Genomic DNA, 13,863 nt, shown 5'->3' on the forward strand with positions numbered 1-13,863 from the left:
AGTACCCTTAAGATACTTCAGTAAGCGTTTAAGAGTAATCCAGTGTTCACCTCTTGGATTATGAGTATATTTACTTAGTCTACTCACAACATAAGCAATATCGGGCCGAGTATAGTTCATTAAGAATATTAAGCTTCCGATTAATTTAGCATATTCTGTTTGGGAAACGCTACTTCCTTTATTCTTAAAGAGATATATGTTAGGGTCACAAGGGTTCGAACAGGGACGATATCAAAACTATCAAATTTCTTTAACACTTTCTCAAGATAGTGTGCTTGACTTAAAGAAAAACCTCTTTTCAGTTTTGGTAATTTTGACTCCTAAGATTACATTGACTTCTCATATATCCATCATCTCAAATATAGTAGACAAGAAACTGTTTGTTTTGTTAATGGACTTAATGTTAGAACTGAAGAAATCAGTACCAAACATCTTCTAATACACACAAGCATCCGAACCATTCACAGCAAAACCAAAACTATGTATAGTTTTATGAAATTTCTTGTACAATTATTCCCATATAGATATCCTCACATAGATCTCCATTCAAAAATGTAGTCTTAACATCTATTTGATGTACTTGCAACTTATGAATGAAGGCTAGTGGAAATAATGCACGGATCGTTGAGATGTTCATAACGGGAGAGTAAGAATCAAAGTAGTCTAAAACAAACTTTTGAGTGAACCTTTTAACAAATAGCCTTGCCTTATACCACTGGATCAAACCATCTAGTCTCATTTTCTTCCGGAAGATTCATTTTCTACAGATTGGTTTAAATCCTCTAGGCAAGTCAACTAATCTCAAGTATGATTAGACATTATCGATTCTAGTTCATCATTAATAACGCTTTTCTAGAAACTAGAATCGATAGATCTTATAGCTTTTTTTAGGATCCTCATATAATATTTAAGTTATATGATCAGAAAAAGAGTCTAAATCATTTATCTCAGAAATAAAGGAAGTGATAAAATTTGGTCCAAATAGCCTTTTACTTCTTCTAGGCTCGAAATTAATTTCTTGAGAAGACCTAGAAGGAATACTAGAAGAAGTGGATATAATATTTTTTTATTTGAATTTCTGCATTTAATCTACATTTTAAGACACCCCCACATTTCTCACATTTTGTGATATACATAAGTGTCTTGTAAATCATGTAAACAAATACTCAATCATACTAGAGTAAAGTTTGTTATGAGTTTTAGTCATAAAACTATATTTTAACAAACTCAAGTTTTGTTTACACATAATTATATTCTCAAAGTTTTAAGAAGTTACAAATCATTAAGATTAAAATGCATAAACCGTTATGAAATTCTTTATAACTCTTTCTCATTCAAAATGAAAATCGATTTTTCCTAACATCAGGAAAAATGATCTCAAGTTTAAAACAAGAGATTTTAGCATAAATTCTGAAATAGATAATCTCTTTTCTTTCCACTACTTAGGAAAATCACTTAAAGAGATTTAATAGCTACAACACACTCTTAGTAGCAATAGTGTTTATCATATTCTCATTCATGATATTCAACATATTAGCCTTAAAGAGATCATCATATATTTTATTTACTATGACTAAATTTGGTATTCCACTCAACTAAATTAATCTCCACTTTTTTAACTTCTGCACTAAGTTTTAAATTTTTTTATCTTGTCATAGTATTAGAATAGTGAGCATTGTAATGAACAATGCACCAGGTAGGTTTCTATGAAAGAGAGTTGGTGCATTAGGCACGCTTAAGTTCCAAGTCTTCATAGAACCAATCCTAGACATGCACTTTCATACTCATCACACTACTTTCCAATAAATCATTTTTGAATTTTCTCTTTCTTTAAAAAGATATCTTTAAAGAATTATGTTTGATACTTTTACTCACAATAGTATCTTATTAAGCATATATATTTTTGGCCTCACACTACCACCTTAGCCTTAGTAGTACTACCTTTGTCTTTACTAGTGGTTTTATCTCATCTCATAGTATCCACTGAGTTTTAAAGACTATCTTAAAGGCTCATGCAATCTAATTCATGTATTTAAAAGGCATGAATTAGCAGGCAACAAGTCTAAATAATCAGACCTCGCAGGTAGAATCACAATTCTAAATAGACTTGTTCACCATGCATACAACTTCATTCTTTGCATCATCATTTTTAATCAGCATGATCCCAAAATCCATCATGACAGTCACTTCATCTGAACCAACATCTCTTTTGTATCTTCTGAAGTTAAATGAAGAATATACATGGTTAGTCTCGAAATTAATTTACTAACATTAATTTAAAAAAAATTATTGATAGTGACAAGATCCTTATCTTTAGGATTTTGGTTCCTTATCTTCAAGAGATTGTGAAAATCAAACTCAAATATAACAACTATTCAGTTTGGAGAATCTCCTCGTTCAACATCATCACCTTCATGATTCTCCAAAATTACAACCGTTCTGTTGTCTTTATAAATTTCTCAAAAGAAAATATTAGTATGATAAAATAGTTGATATTTATTTTCAACTTAATATTCAGAAACTGAGTAATCTTACCTCATGAAAATAGATAGTTACATATCTCCGCATGAACCAAAGGTTGTTATTCTCCATGAGAATCAATTTCCATTATAATGGAGTTATTAAATCATAATCTTTATTGCACAAATATTAGCAATATATACCCATGTATAATAGCAATATATATTCATTAAAATGAGAAAATAGCTAATTCACCAATATAGCTATGTATACACGTTAAAAGCAATAAATGCTTTTTAGTTTTTTTTATTCAAACATTAATTCATTTAAAATTCAAATAAATCATCAATTAAAAAAACTATTAATGCATACACAGTCGATGTATACTCAACACTAAAGTTCCAATTAATCATGATAACATATTATCATATATTCTGCATGGTTTTAGAACCACCCAATGTGGTCAAACGTGTCTTTTTAGACCACTTCAAAATTGCAGTTCTATCACATGGTGGTTTCATTTGTAATTTAATATACCACCCAATGGTTTTATCACATAGCTTAATCAAAAATGCCTTTTTATTTATCTTTAAAACCAATGTTAATTAGTTTTAATTTCTAACGTTCTCATGGTTTTAGACCTCATGCATAAAGGCATTTAACAAAACATTAAAACAGTTGTTAAAATGATGTGTCTAATGTGCAGAAAATTATGCTTTTAAACATTTCTAACATATGTTCATCTTATAAACAAGAACCGTTTGAGTTTCTTACCGATAATTTTCCAGTGATCATAGAATCCATCTTTCTTCACAACACGAACAATAATAATTATTGTCGTATTTAGCAACAGTAAAAATTTGCTTCTAAATTGTTGGTAAAATAGACTGCTGCAAAACGAGGCATTATCAATGACTGGAAAATATTAAATAAAATAATCAATCAGAATGATAACTGTGTCGTGGTAATCCACTGTCTTAGAAGCAAATTCGCCCCGATGTGTGTAATCGCTACAATGGACGAACAACCCCCTGAGGTTAACACGACTCTCCATGAATTCGTACACCCGAAAACTGGAGTGAATTTGGTGGTATTGCTCTTCTCTCAACTCAAACAACAATCAAAAAGAGATGAGTGTTTCAAAGCAAATGTTTTGATTGGGATGTTTTTAAATGAATGAAATTGCTCACTATTTATAGGCTAAATAGTGAGGGCAAAATGATTATTTTCTAATACTAGTGGAAATACCTAATTTTGAGTATATACTAGTGGAATAACCTAACTAGCATATTTCCAATATTCAATTGAGCATTATCAACACTAGTGGAATAACCTAATTTGAGCATATACTAGTGGAATAACCTAACTAACATATTTCCAATATTTGAGCGTTATCAACAGATATTTCGGGTACCATGATGCCGAGGGTATTGAAGTTCTTGAACGGGACCAAATCGGTTCTTTTCCTCAATGTGTACCCCTGTTTTGCATGGTCCGCTAATCCGACAAACATTAGCTTAGATTTCGCTCTTTTATGAGGAAACATAATACAAACCGACCCCAGCAGTGGCCTAGTTTACACAAATCTCCTAGATCAAATGCTCCACTCGGTCACATTCGTCATCGAAAAGCTCGGATTCCGCAACATCCGACTAGCAATATCTGGAACCGGTTGGCCTACTACAGGAGATATCGATCAAATCGGTGCAAACATCTACAATGCAGCCACTTATAACCGAAACATCATTCGGAAAATGACATTGAAACCGCTACCGGGGACCCTAAAAGTCTCGGTGTAATCGTACCAACATTCATTTCCTCCCTATATGATGAAAGCCAAAAGACAGGTCCAGAAACAGAACGGCATTGGGGCATATTACATACGAACGGAACAACGATTTACGAAATCAATCTCACAGGGAGCCGTAATATGTCCGACTACAAGCCGGTACCACCGGCCGATAACAATGTTCCGTATAAAGGGAAAGTTTGGTGCGAAGTCGCTCCGTGGGTCAACGAAGTGAGCTTGCCATCGGCATTGTCCAGTGTTTGATGCATCGATTATCAAACCTGTGCGGCATTGGCTCCAGGGGGAGAGTGCTATGAGCCAGTTTCAGTGGTTTGGCATGCAAGCTATGCTTTTAGTTCATATTGGGCAAAGTATCGGAGCCAGAGGGCAATTTGCAGGTTCAATGGATTAGCTTGAGAAACAACCGTGGACCCGAGTAAGTTCTCGATTAATTCTGATTACGGATGACAACGGGAAGAAACATGTTGATTTTTTACTTATTTTGACTCGACTCGACTCAATCTATATCAACACAATTGGAAGAACTGTAATCGTAAAATATTAACGGCTGCTATCATTATTTACAACTAACTGAATGTTTTTGTACTTTAGCAGGTCGTGGACGCTGCAATTTCCCTAGTGTGACACTGTGAAAGAAAGATTGAAATCATGGAATTCAAAGTTGCAATAACTCGAAAAACTCGTATAGGGGTGGTTTTAAAAATATTTTTGAGGATATACATGTATATATATTAACACAAAATTTATACACGGGATGACAACAAATAAATTTCAGGGTAAATAAAATTAATAAAAAAATAATTATATAAAAAAAATTCAGATTATAGGATAAATACGTATTTACCCTAAAATCTTAGTGAATTTATATTCTTTTAAGATAGTTACTATAATACTTTTTTATATTCTTTTTAATTTGGTTCCTATTTTATCTAATAAAAAAGAGAATTATATATATAACATATTATAATCATTTTGATAATGTTAAAATTCATCCTTAATATTTGATTAAATAATCATTTTAACCCCAACGTTTCATTTTAAATTATATAATAACCATTGACAAGATTAATATCATTAGTTGACTAATCATCAACACTTATCGTTGACGTGACAAGTCTTATATAAAATATCATGTTAATCAATTAAGGATTTCAAAGTCAAGCAAACCTTTATGTAACCGGCGGCGACTAATACATAAGTTAAACATATAATAATACCTCATTGCATAAGTACAATAATACTCCTTTTGAATGACATCTATGATTTGCTATGTTATTAATTAAAAATAAAAATATTAATTCATTTATACATCACTTAATTTAAATAATTATTTTTCTGTGTAATAATTGAATGATTGGAAAAAAAAGGCAAATGAATATTGTCTTTAAGTACATCATAGTTTTGAGCTTGACCTCTACCATGGACTGGACAGGCACGATTCTTGCAGTTGCTGCACTTATCCTTCTCTTTCAAGTGTTGCCGTGAAAACTAAGAGATTACCACCTGGTCCAAGAGGGCTTCCAATTCTCGGCAACCTTTTGTCGGTAGGGAGCAAATCGCACGGAGATCTTCGACTATTAGCCCTCAAGTATGGCCCCATCATGCACTTACGCTTCGGCTTCATGCCCGTAATCGTCGTCTCATCCCCCGAAGCCGCCGAGCTATTCCTCAAGACACATGACCTTGTTTTCGCTAGCAGGCCGCCTCATGAAGCTTCCAAGTGTATTTGTTACAATCAGCAAAATCTGGCCTTCTCCCCCTATGGCTCATACTGGCCCAACATGCGTAAGATGTGAACCTTGGAGTTACTTAGTAACCACAAGATTAGTTCTTTCAGGTCGATGAGGAAACAATAACTCAATCTTTTGGTTCGACGTACACGAGAGGCTACTACCGATGCTGTCACTGTTAATCTTAGTTCCGAGGTCACGTCTTTTAGTACCGATGTTTCTTATAGAATGATCATCGGGAAGAAATATAATCGTGACGATTCGGTGAAAAAGGGTTCACGGTTACACTCCGAGAGGCTATGCAAATAGGAGCTGCCTTTAATCTAGCTGATTACATTCCTCAAATTAAAGGACTTGATCTCCAGAGACTAACAAAGCGTATGAAAGCTATTGCCAGATGAATTGAAGAGCATGTTCAATCCAAAGACGAAAACAAGGTCAAGGACTTCATCGATGTCATGTTGGGATTTGTGGGATCGGAAGAAACGCATGAGTACCGCGTCGAAAGAGAGACTATCAAAGCGATCATCTTGGTACTCTTCTATGTCTCAACATATGTTCTTTGATTAACAATCTTTTCAGCAAAATTTACTCTCGGTTGTTACAGGACATGCTTGCAGCTTCGATGGATAGTTCGGCTGCCACGATTGATTGGACAATGACCGAACACATCAGACATCCACGGGTGACAAAGAAACTCCGAAATGAACTCGAAAGCGTGGTAGGCACGAAGAGGATGGTCGAAGAGTCAGACCTGGAGAAATTAGAGTACTTGGACATGGTTATCAAAGAAAGCTTCAGGCTTCATCCGGTGGCACCGTTGCTTGCTCCGCACGCCGCTAGGGAGGATTGCACAGTGAACGGCTTTCACATACCCAAGGATGCTCGCATCTTGATAAACGCATGGGCCATAGGTCGAGACCAAAGGGTTTGGACCGATGCAGACAAGGGGAGAGATTCGTTGGAAGCGACATTGATCTTCGAGGACATAACTTTCTGCTGATCCCGTTTGGTTCCGGCCGCAGGGGCTGCCCCGGAATGCAAATGGCTATCACCATCGTTCGGCTCGTGGTGGCACAATTGGTTCATTGCTTTGATTGGGAGCTGCCGGATAATATGTCGCCAAACTGAGTTGGATATGACCGATGACTTTGGACTTGTTTGTCCAAGAGCCAAGCATCTCCTACTTGTACCAACCAACATGGCGTCTAAACACTTTCAATTTGACTTTTTCATATTTAGTCTCTCAATTATAATCCTTTTATACTTAAACCTTTATTATGTCTAAAGTTAATTATACAAAATGTCCTCAATTTATGACTCATTTTAAATTAGTTTTTAAATTATGTATAAAATTTAGATACCAAATTAAAATGTGAATTATAATTTGAAGATATTTTATATAATTATCCCTTATGTTCATGTTTATTTCAGAACGTGATAATATCGACCAATAATAATATGTTAAATGTTTGTCTATTTATATTATTGTTTTTTATTCATTATTTTGAGTGGTCAGTTTTTTTTAACGATTATGTATTTCAATTATGTATTTTAGTTCAATTATTGTTTCTATTTCAAAAAATGAATTTTAATTTATTAATAGAATAATTTAGATCGAGTATTATAAATACTTATTATAAGATGATTTTTTTTAATCCAATTTATTTTACATAACGTTTAAATTCGAAATCATAATTTTAAGAATATTAACATCTTGTCCCATCAATAATTTTAATTATTAAAATTCTCTTCTTTAAAAGTTTGTCAGTTAATTACGCATACCCAGTCATAAATATAATATGGGGAAATAATTAAGGAACTCCATTTTAGGCCCTCGATTTAAATTATTTAACAGAATATGCTAATCAATGAGAAGTATCTTAGAAGCTGTAAAGACAAGGTCAGATCTAGTTGACTCGAGTCAAAAAAAATTTGAATTATTTGAGTTAATAAGTTTTATTTTATAATTCAGATTTTATTTGAATATTTTTTTAGTTGAGTCGAGTTATTTGAATTTCTGTTTAAATTTAATTGTAAATATTTATAATGTTATAGTAATATTTAATTTTAATTAAAATATTTTTATAACCATATATAATACATAAATATGTCTTTATATTTTTCATATGTGATATACATATGTCAAGCCAAGTTGAAGAGTTCGACTCAAACATAAAAATTAATACACTAATTACTAAAAATTTTGAGTTATTTGATTTCTATTTTATAACTTGACTCGAATTTTTAAATTCGAGTCGAGCCGAGTATAATTTATAAAATTATGAATCGAAATAATTCAAATCAATTTTTTTAAGTTGAATCAAAGTTAAAAAGAACGATTTTTCAAATCGATTCAAATTTTACTCGTCCCTAACAAAGACAACAAAAGTCTAAGTTAATCATGCTCACCATCTAATTATGTTTTTACAAATGATTATTAAAATGATTTTTTATTATTAAAATTTATTATAAAATTATTAAAATAATTTTAAAAAATATGTTAATCATTTATTATTGCTATTATTTTTTTAATATATTAAATTAATAAATAATATCTTATTCGATCATTTAACTGTAATTAAAAGAAAAATATCTTAAATTTTTTCATTAAAATGATTCTCGATTATTCAATAACACCTACTTAATAAAAGATTTAACAATACTATAGATAAATTTGAATTATAAAAACTCTATTATGCAAGTGATGTGACTAATTAACCTACGAAAAGAACAGTATATATTTTTCTATAAAAACAAAATATTAATAATATAAAAAGTTTAATTGTGTGTTCTACACGGTAACTATATTATTGATCCACTGTATTAAAATATATGTAGTAATGTGGATCTCAATACAAATAATAGAATATTAATATTATTTCAGAGAGTTCAGTTGGGTATGAGTAATAATTTATAAATATTTTTTTACATAAAGCAGTCAACAAACCTTCCTTGGTATACCTTACCGACTAAACCCTAAACCAGCAGCCATTAACATCTATTATATATATGGTAACTACATGTTTGGTACCATGATATCACTTTGTTTTGTTTGGTCACTCGACTATTATTTTTTTTCATAATTATACCTAATATTAATTGGTATAATGCCAAAAATAGCCCATTAATGTTTATCAAATGGTCATTTTAGACACTATTTTTCTTGGAGCATTTTGGCTCCCATCGTTTACTTTGGGGCAAAAGCTCATTCTATAAGTGAAAACTATTAGTTAACACTGATTAACACTCCAAAATAGGAGCTTCTTTTACCTAAACGAAATGTTGAAGGCTAAGTACCCCAAAAAAAAGGTAAAGGAAAAAGTGATTATTCTATCAAACGTTAGAGGCTTTTTTTTCTCTAAAATAAAACGTTAAGGGTCAAATGCTAAAAAATATAATAGTGGAAAAATGACCGTTCTAATAAATGTTGGTGGCTAAATTTGACATTATGCCTATTATATTTTATTTTCATTTTGTTATTTGTTGTTAAAAAAATTAATAGAATTACTAAAAAAAAAGTAAAAATAAATAAATAAAACATCAAAAATTCTGTTTATGATCAAAATATAATGTTACGTATGATTTGGGGGAAAAATTGGATGACGAAAGGTGGAAATGGGGGATGACTAAATACATTTGTCTTGTATATAACTTAAAAGTCCACGTGAAGGTGACGTAACTTTACCGTCGCCCGCCACCACTGACTTTCGTCCTCGACGCCAATTCATCAGCCACCAGTTGTTGTCCACATGCTTTATTTGACAAAAAATTTGCTACAAAGTCACCATTTTCATCATCTAAATGGCAGCTTGAAAGTTCATCAACAAGCTCCCATTCATTCATTATTTCACTTCTTTTTTCAATCAGTTTTCTGCAAATGAAACTCCATGCATTGATAACCCAGTTTTTCTCCGGAAATCCCACCAGGAATCTCAAATGGAAACACCAATCAAGAAGGAAAAGCTGCGGCAATCAGTTCTGGTTCGTTTTGTTTTTCTCCATCGTTACGTTCTCTATATTACTCTGTTTTAATCACCTCTTCTTCTTCGACAACATCAAAGGATTCGTTCCCTTTCTGGGAAAATCAACTTATTTTCCCGGAAAGTTGAAGAACAGCAGCAAAGATTCATGCTCCGGTCGATACATTTACGTCCATGATCTTCCAAAGAGATTCAATGAAGATGTGATCAAAGATTGTCAGGTGATTACAAGGCCCACTGATAAATACAGCATCTGTAAATCTTTAGAGAACTCCGGTTTAGGCCCTCGGATCAAAGGTTTAAATGATTCGGAACCATGGAAGAACAGTTGGTTTTCGACGAATCAGTTCATGTTGGAGGTTATTTTCCACAATCGGATGAAGAAATACGACTGTTTAACCGTCGATTCTACGGTCGCTTCCGCCGTTTTCGTGCCGTATTATGCCGGTTTGGATCTTCGTCGATACCTATGGGGGTTCGGTGTAGCGACGAGAGATTCATCCGGCATAGATTTGGTTGATTGGCTTGCAAGAAAGCCTGAATGGAAAAGGAATTCGGGTAAGGATCATTTTTTGATTTCGGGTCGAATCGCTCGAGATTTTCGACGAAAATCGAACCGAAAATCCGACTGGGGCAGCAACTTCAGGCTCTTGCCGGGGTCCAAAAACATGACGATGTTAACAATCGAATCAGGTTCATCGAAAAATGACGTTGCAATACCTTATCCAACATATTTCCATCCATCCAGCGATTTCCAAATCCATCAATGGCAAGAATTTCTCCGGAAACAAAGCAGGCCCTACTTATTCTCATTCGCTGGTGCGCGACGATCAAAACAAAAGGGATCGATCCGAGCCGAGATCATCAACCAATGCCAAGCCTCAAAAAACTTATGCAACTTCCTCGACTGCGGTACATCCTCTGATAATGCGACGATCCAACTAACCTAATGAACTGTTCCAAACCTCGATCTTCTGTCTACAACCTCCGGGCGACTCATTAACAAGAAGATCGACGTTCGACTCGATCCTATCGGGTTGCATTCCGGTTTTCTTCCACCCAGGCAGTGCTTACACACAATACGTATGGCATCTACCAAAGGATCACAACAAATATTCAGTGTTCATCTCAGGAAAGGATTTGAGAGATGGGAAAACTGGAATCAACCAAACATTGCTTCAAATTTCAAAGGAAGAAGAAATGGCAATGAGAGAAGAAGTTATAAAATTGATTCCAAGGATTGTTTATGGTGGATTGGGCACCACTGAAGATGCATTTGATTTAGCAATCAAGGGAATTCTCAAAAGAATAAATATATTAACACAGAATTGATTATAATTTAGTGATTCATTTGTAAAATTTGATTTTCTTTGGGACTTGTTAACTATAGTGTAAACTGAATTCTTTATTTATTAAACCCATTTGTAAAACATATTATATGTATATATGAATTTATGTTGTGGAAATGAATTTGAGATGTATTGAATTTTGAGATGTAAAAAAGTTTCATGTGTTTGTGTTCTTGTATATATATATATATATGTATATGTGAATTTAATATTTCATGGTTTAAATTTTGATATTTAATTTTGGAAATGTATATATTTAATTAAGTTTAAGAGTTGATTACCATGAAAGAGATTAGGACACTCCCCTCCTTTTTTTCCCGATTTATTCCTCATTTTTTTCATGTGTGCCTCTTTATTTTATTTGATTTAGGTGTAGTTTTGGGCTATTGGTGGTGCGGGTTTAGGTTATTGGTCAATTTGAATTTTAAGCCCGATGGGTCTTGGCCAATTTCACAATTTCGGCCTACACGATTTTGGGATTTGAATTTGAGTTTATTTTGGCTTTGGGCATGAATTAAAAAGGAAAATATTTAAAACTACGATGCATAATCATAAACTAAACATGTAATTATAATATTTTTTATAACCATTGATACAAGAAACTATTACTTGATATCATACCAAAACCATACAAAGAAAATATTAAAAATTAACCAAAAAAACTCAAAGAAAAGATAGATACGAATAAATTTGATTGTATCGATAAATAAACCACAAAAACGAATCAAAGTATTAAAAACCCACCGACAAAACTACAAATCAAAGCCGAACGACGTGCAAAGACTATGCACACACGCAAGCAAGCTACATATCTAATTCCAATTAGAAAATCCAAAACAAGGAAGATTAACAATATAGAAAATAAGTGTAATATTAATTAATAGATACGATATCAAATCTAACCCTGAAAAAAATAGCTTACTTTAAAATTTAAATTACTAATCATTTTATTAAAAAAATTAGAAATAGTTTTCCTCATGAAAAGAAAAGAAAAAGCAAACCACTCATTTTCACTCCATTTTCTAAATATTAGCCACTAGCCACAACAATGGAAAAATATCTAAGTATATAAAATTAAAAAAAAGACATATAATATAATAAAACAAAACCTACCCACCACCACCTACGTTTTTGAAAAAATATCACAGAAATTCTGGTACAAAATAGTAATTTCACATAATTTATGGGTCAAATCAGCCAACCATATAAATTCATTTTATTTATTTATTTCGCAATTATTTTATTTTGTTTTTAGTATATGATGAATCATTTTAAATGTATACCAATTGAGTGTCAAAGAGACAAATCCAAGAAAATAGAGTGAATATTTGATAAATATTATATGAGTCTTACATCAAATCAATTAAAAATTTTATGAGTCATTTTTTAAAGAGTGAAATAAAATTAAAATTAGATCGGAATAAATAAATGTATTCCGATAAAATTTGAGATCGTTATATTTGAAATGATAAATTATATTAATATCTAAATTATTAGTTTTTGTATATAAATTTTATTTTTTGAAAAATCATACATGTTTAGTTTATATATTTTTTGATACACTTTCGTTAGAAACTTAACGATGATGTTGACGTGTCACTATAAAACAATGTTATATCATCATTTAAAAAAAATATCACGTCAGTAGATTTGTTAATTTTTTTAAATGCGGGTATTTAATTGAAATCTAAACTAAATGTTAGATACGGTTTAAAAAATAAAATTTAAGTGTATTTTACCCTATTTAAAATCCCCTTTCAAAGTGAAATAATAATAATAATAATAATAAGATACTTTAGTCGAAATACATAATTTGATAATTATGGAACCAAATTTTAGAAAATTTTATTTTAAAATCAGTGTAATTTAAGGTTTTCGATGTAATTGTTTATAAATTTTAACTTTTCACAATTTTTTTTTATAAATTTGATATTTTTAATAATTTGAATTGTCCGTCCAGCTCAGTTGGTAGAGCGCAAGAATCTTAACCTTTTGATCGTGGGATCGAGTCCCATGATAGTCAATTCATAATTCTGATTGCCGGAGGTCTTCCACGGAAGCTGCTCTTAACCTGGCGTTGGGGGTAGCCTACTACTCTACCTCCCCATCACCCCATTACATATGGGAATAGGGTCAGCTAATATTTTTAATATTTTATAATTTTAAAAATTAATTTTATAAGAAAAGTGATCTAATAGAAAACGGAATGGTGTTCTTCCTAAATTACGCAAATTTGAGCAATTTTATTATAGAGTTTTTTGGATTTTAAATTAATACATATTTTTTAATATTCTAATAAGATTACAAGATAATATTTATATTCAGTTTCAAATTTAGATAAACTATTGAATATAAGCAGACAATATTATTTGAACTCGAATCAACTAAAAAGAAAGAACATTTCATTTAACACTTAATTCATTCTTTAAGTTTTCAAGTTACATATTTTTGAAATTGATAGGAATACAACGGTACAATTTCCTTTTCTTTTGTTCATATAAAAAGATTTCGTCAAGTAATTTCAATAATAA

General features: G+C 31.8%; 3 pseudogenes; all 3 read left to right on the forward strand.

The window, feature by feature from the left end:
- LOC120191987 overlaps window positions 1-4,902 on the forward strand; it is a 19,515-nt pseudogene extending 14,613 nt beyond the window's left edge.
- Window positions 4,903-5,689: 787 nt separating this feature from the next.
- On the forward strand, window positions 5,690-7,288 carry LOC120192138 (annotated as a pseudogene).
- A 2,517-nt stretch (window positions 7,289-9,805) lies between these two features.
- LOC120191739 lies at window positions 9,806-11,330 on the forward strand (annotated as a pseudogene).
- The last annotated feature ends 2,533 nt before the right edge of the window (window positions 11,331-13,863 follow it).

The sequence above is a fragment of the Hibiscus syriacus genome, unplaced genomic scaffold (genome assembly GCF_006381635.1).
Source record: "Hibiscus syriacus cultivar Baekdansim isolate YM2019G1 unplaced genomic scaffold, ASM638163v2 tig00116971_pilon, whole genome shotgun sequence".
NCBI lineage: Eukaryota > Viridiplantae > Streptophyta > Magnoliopsida > Malvales > Malvaceae > Hibiscus > Hibiscus syriacus.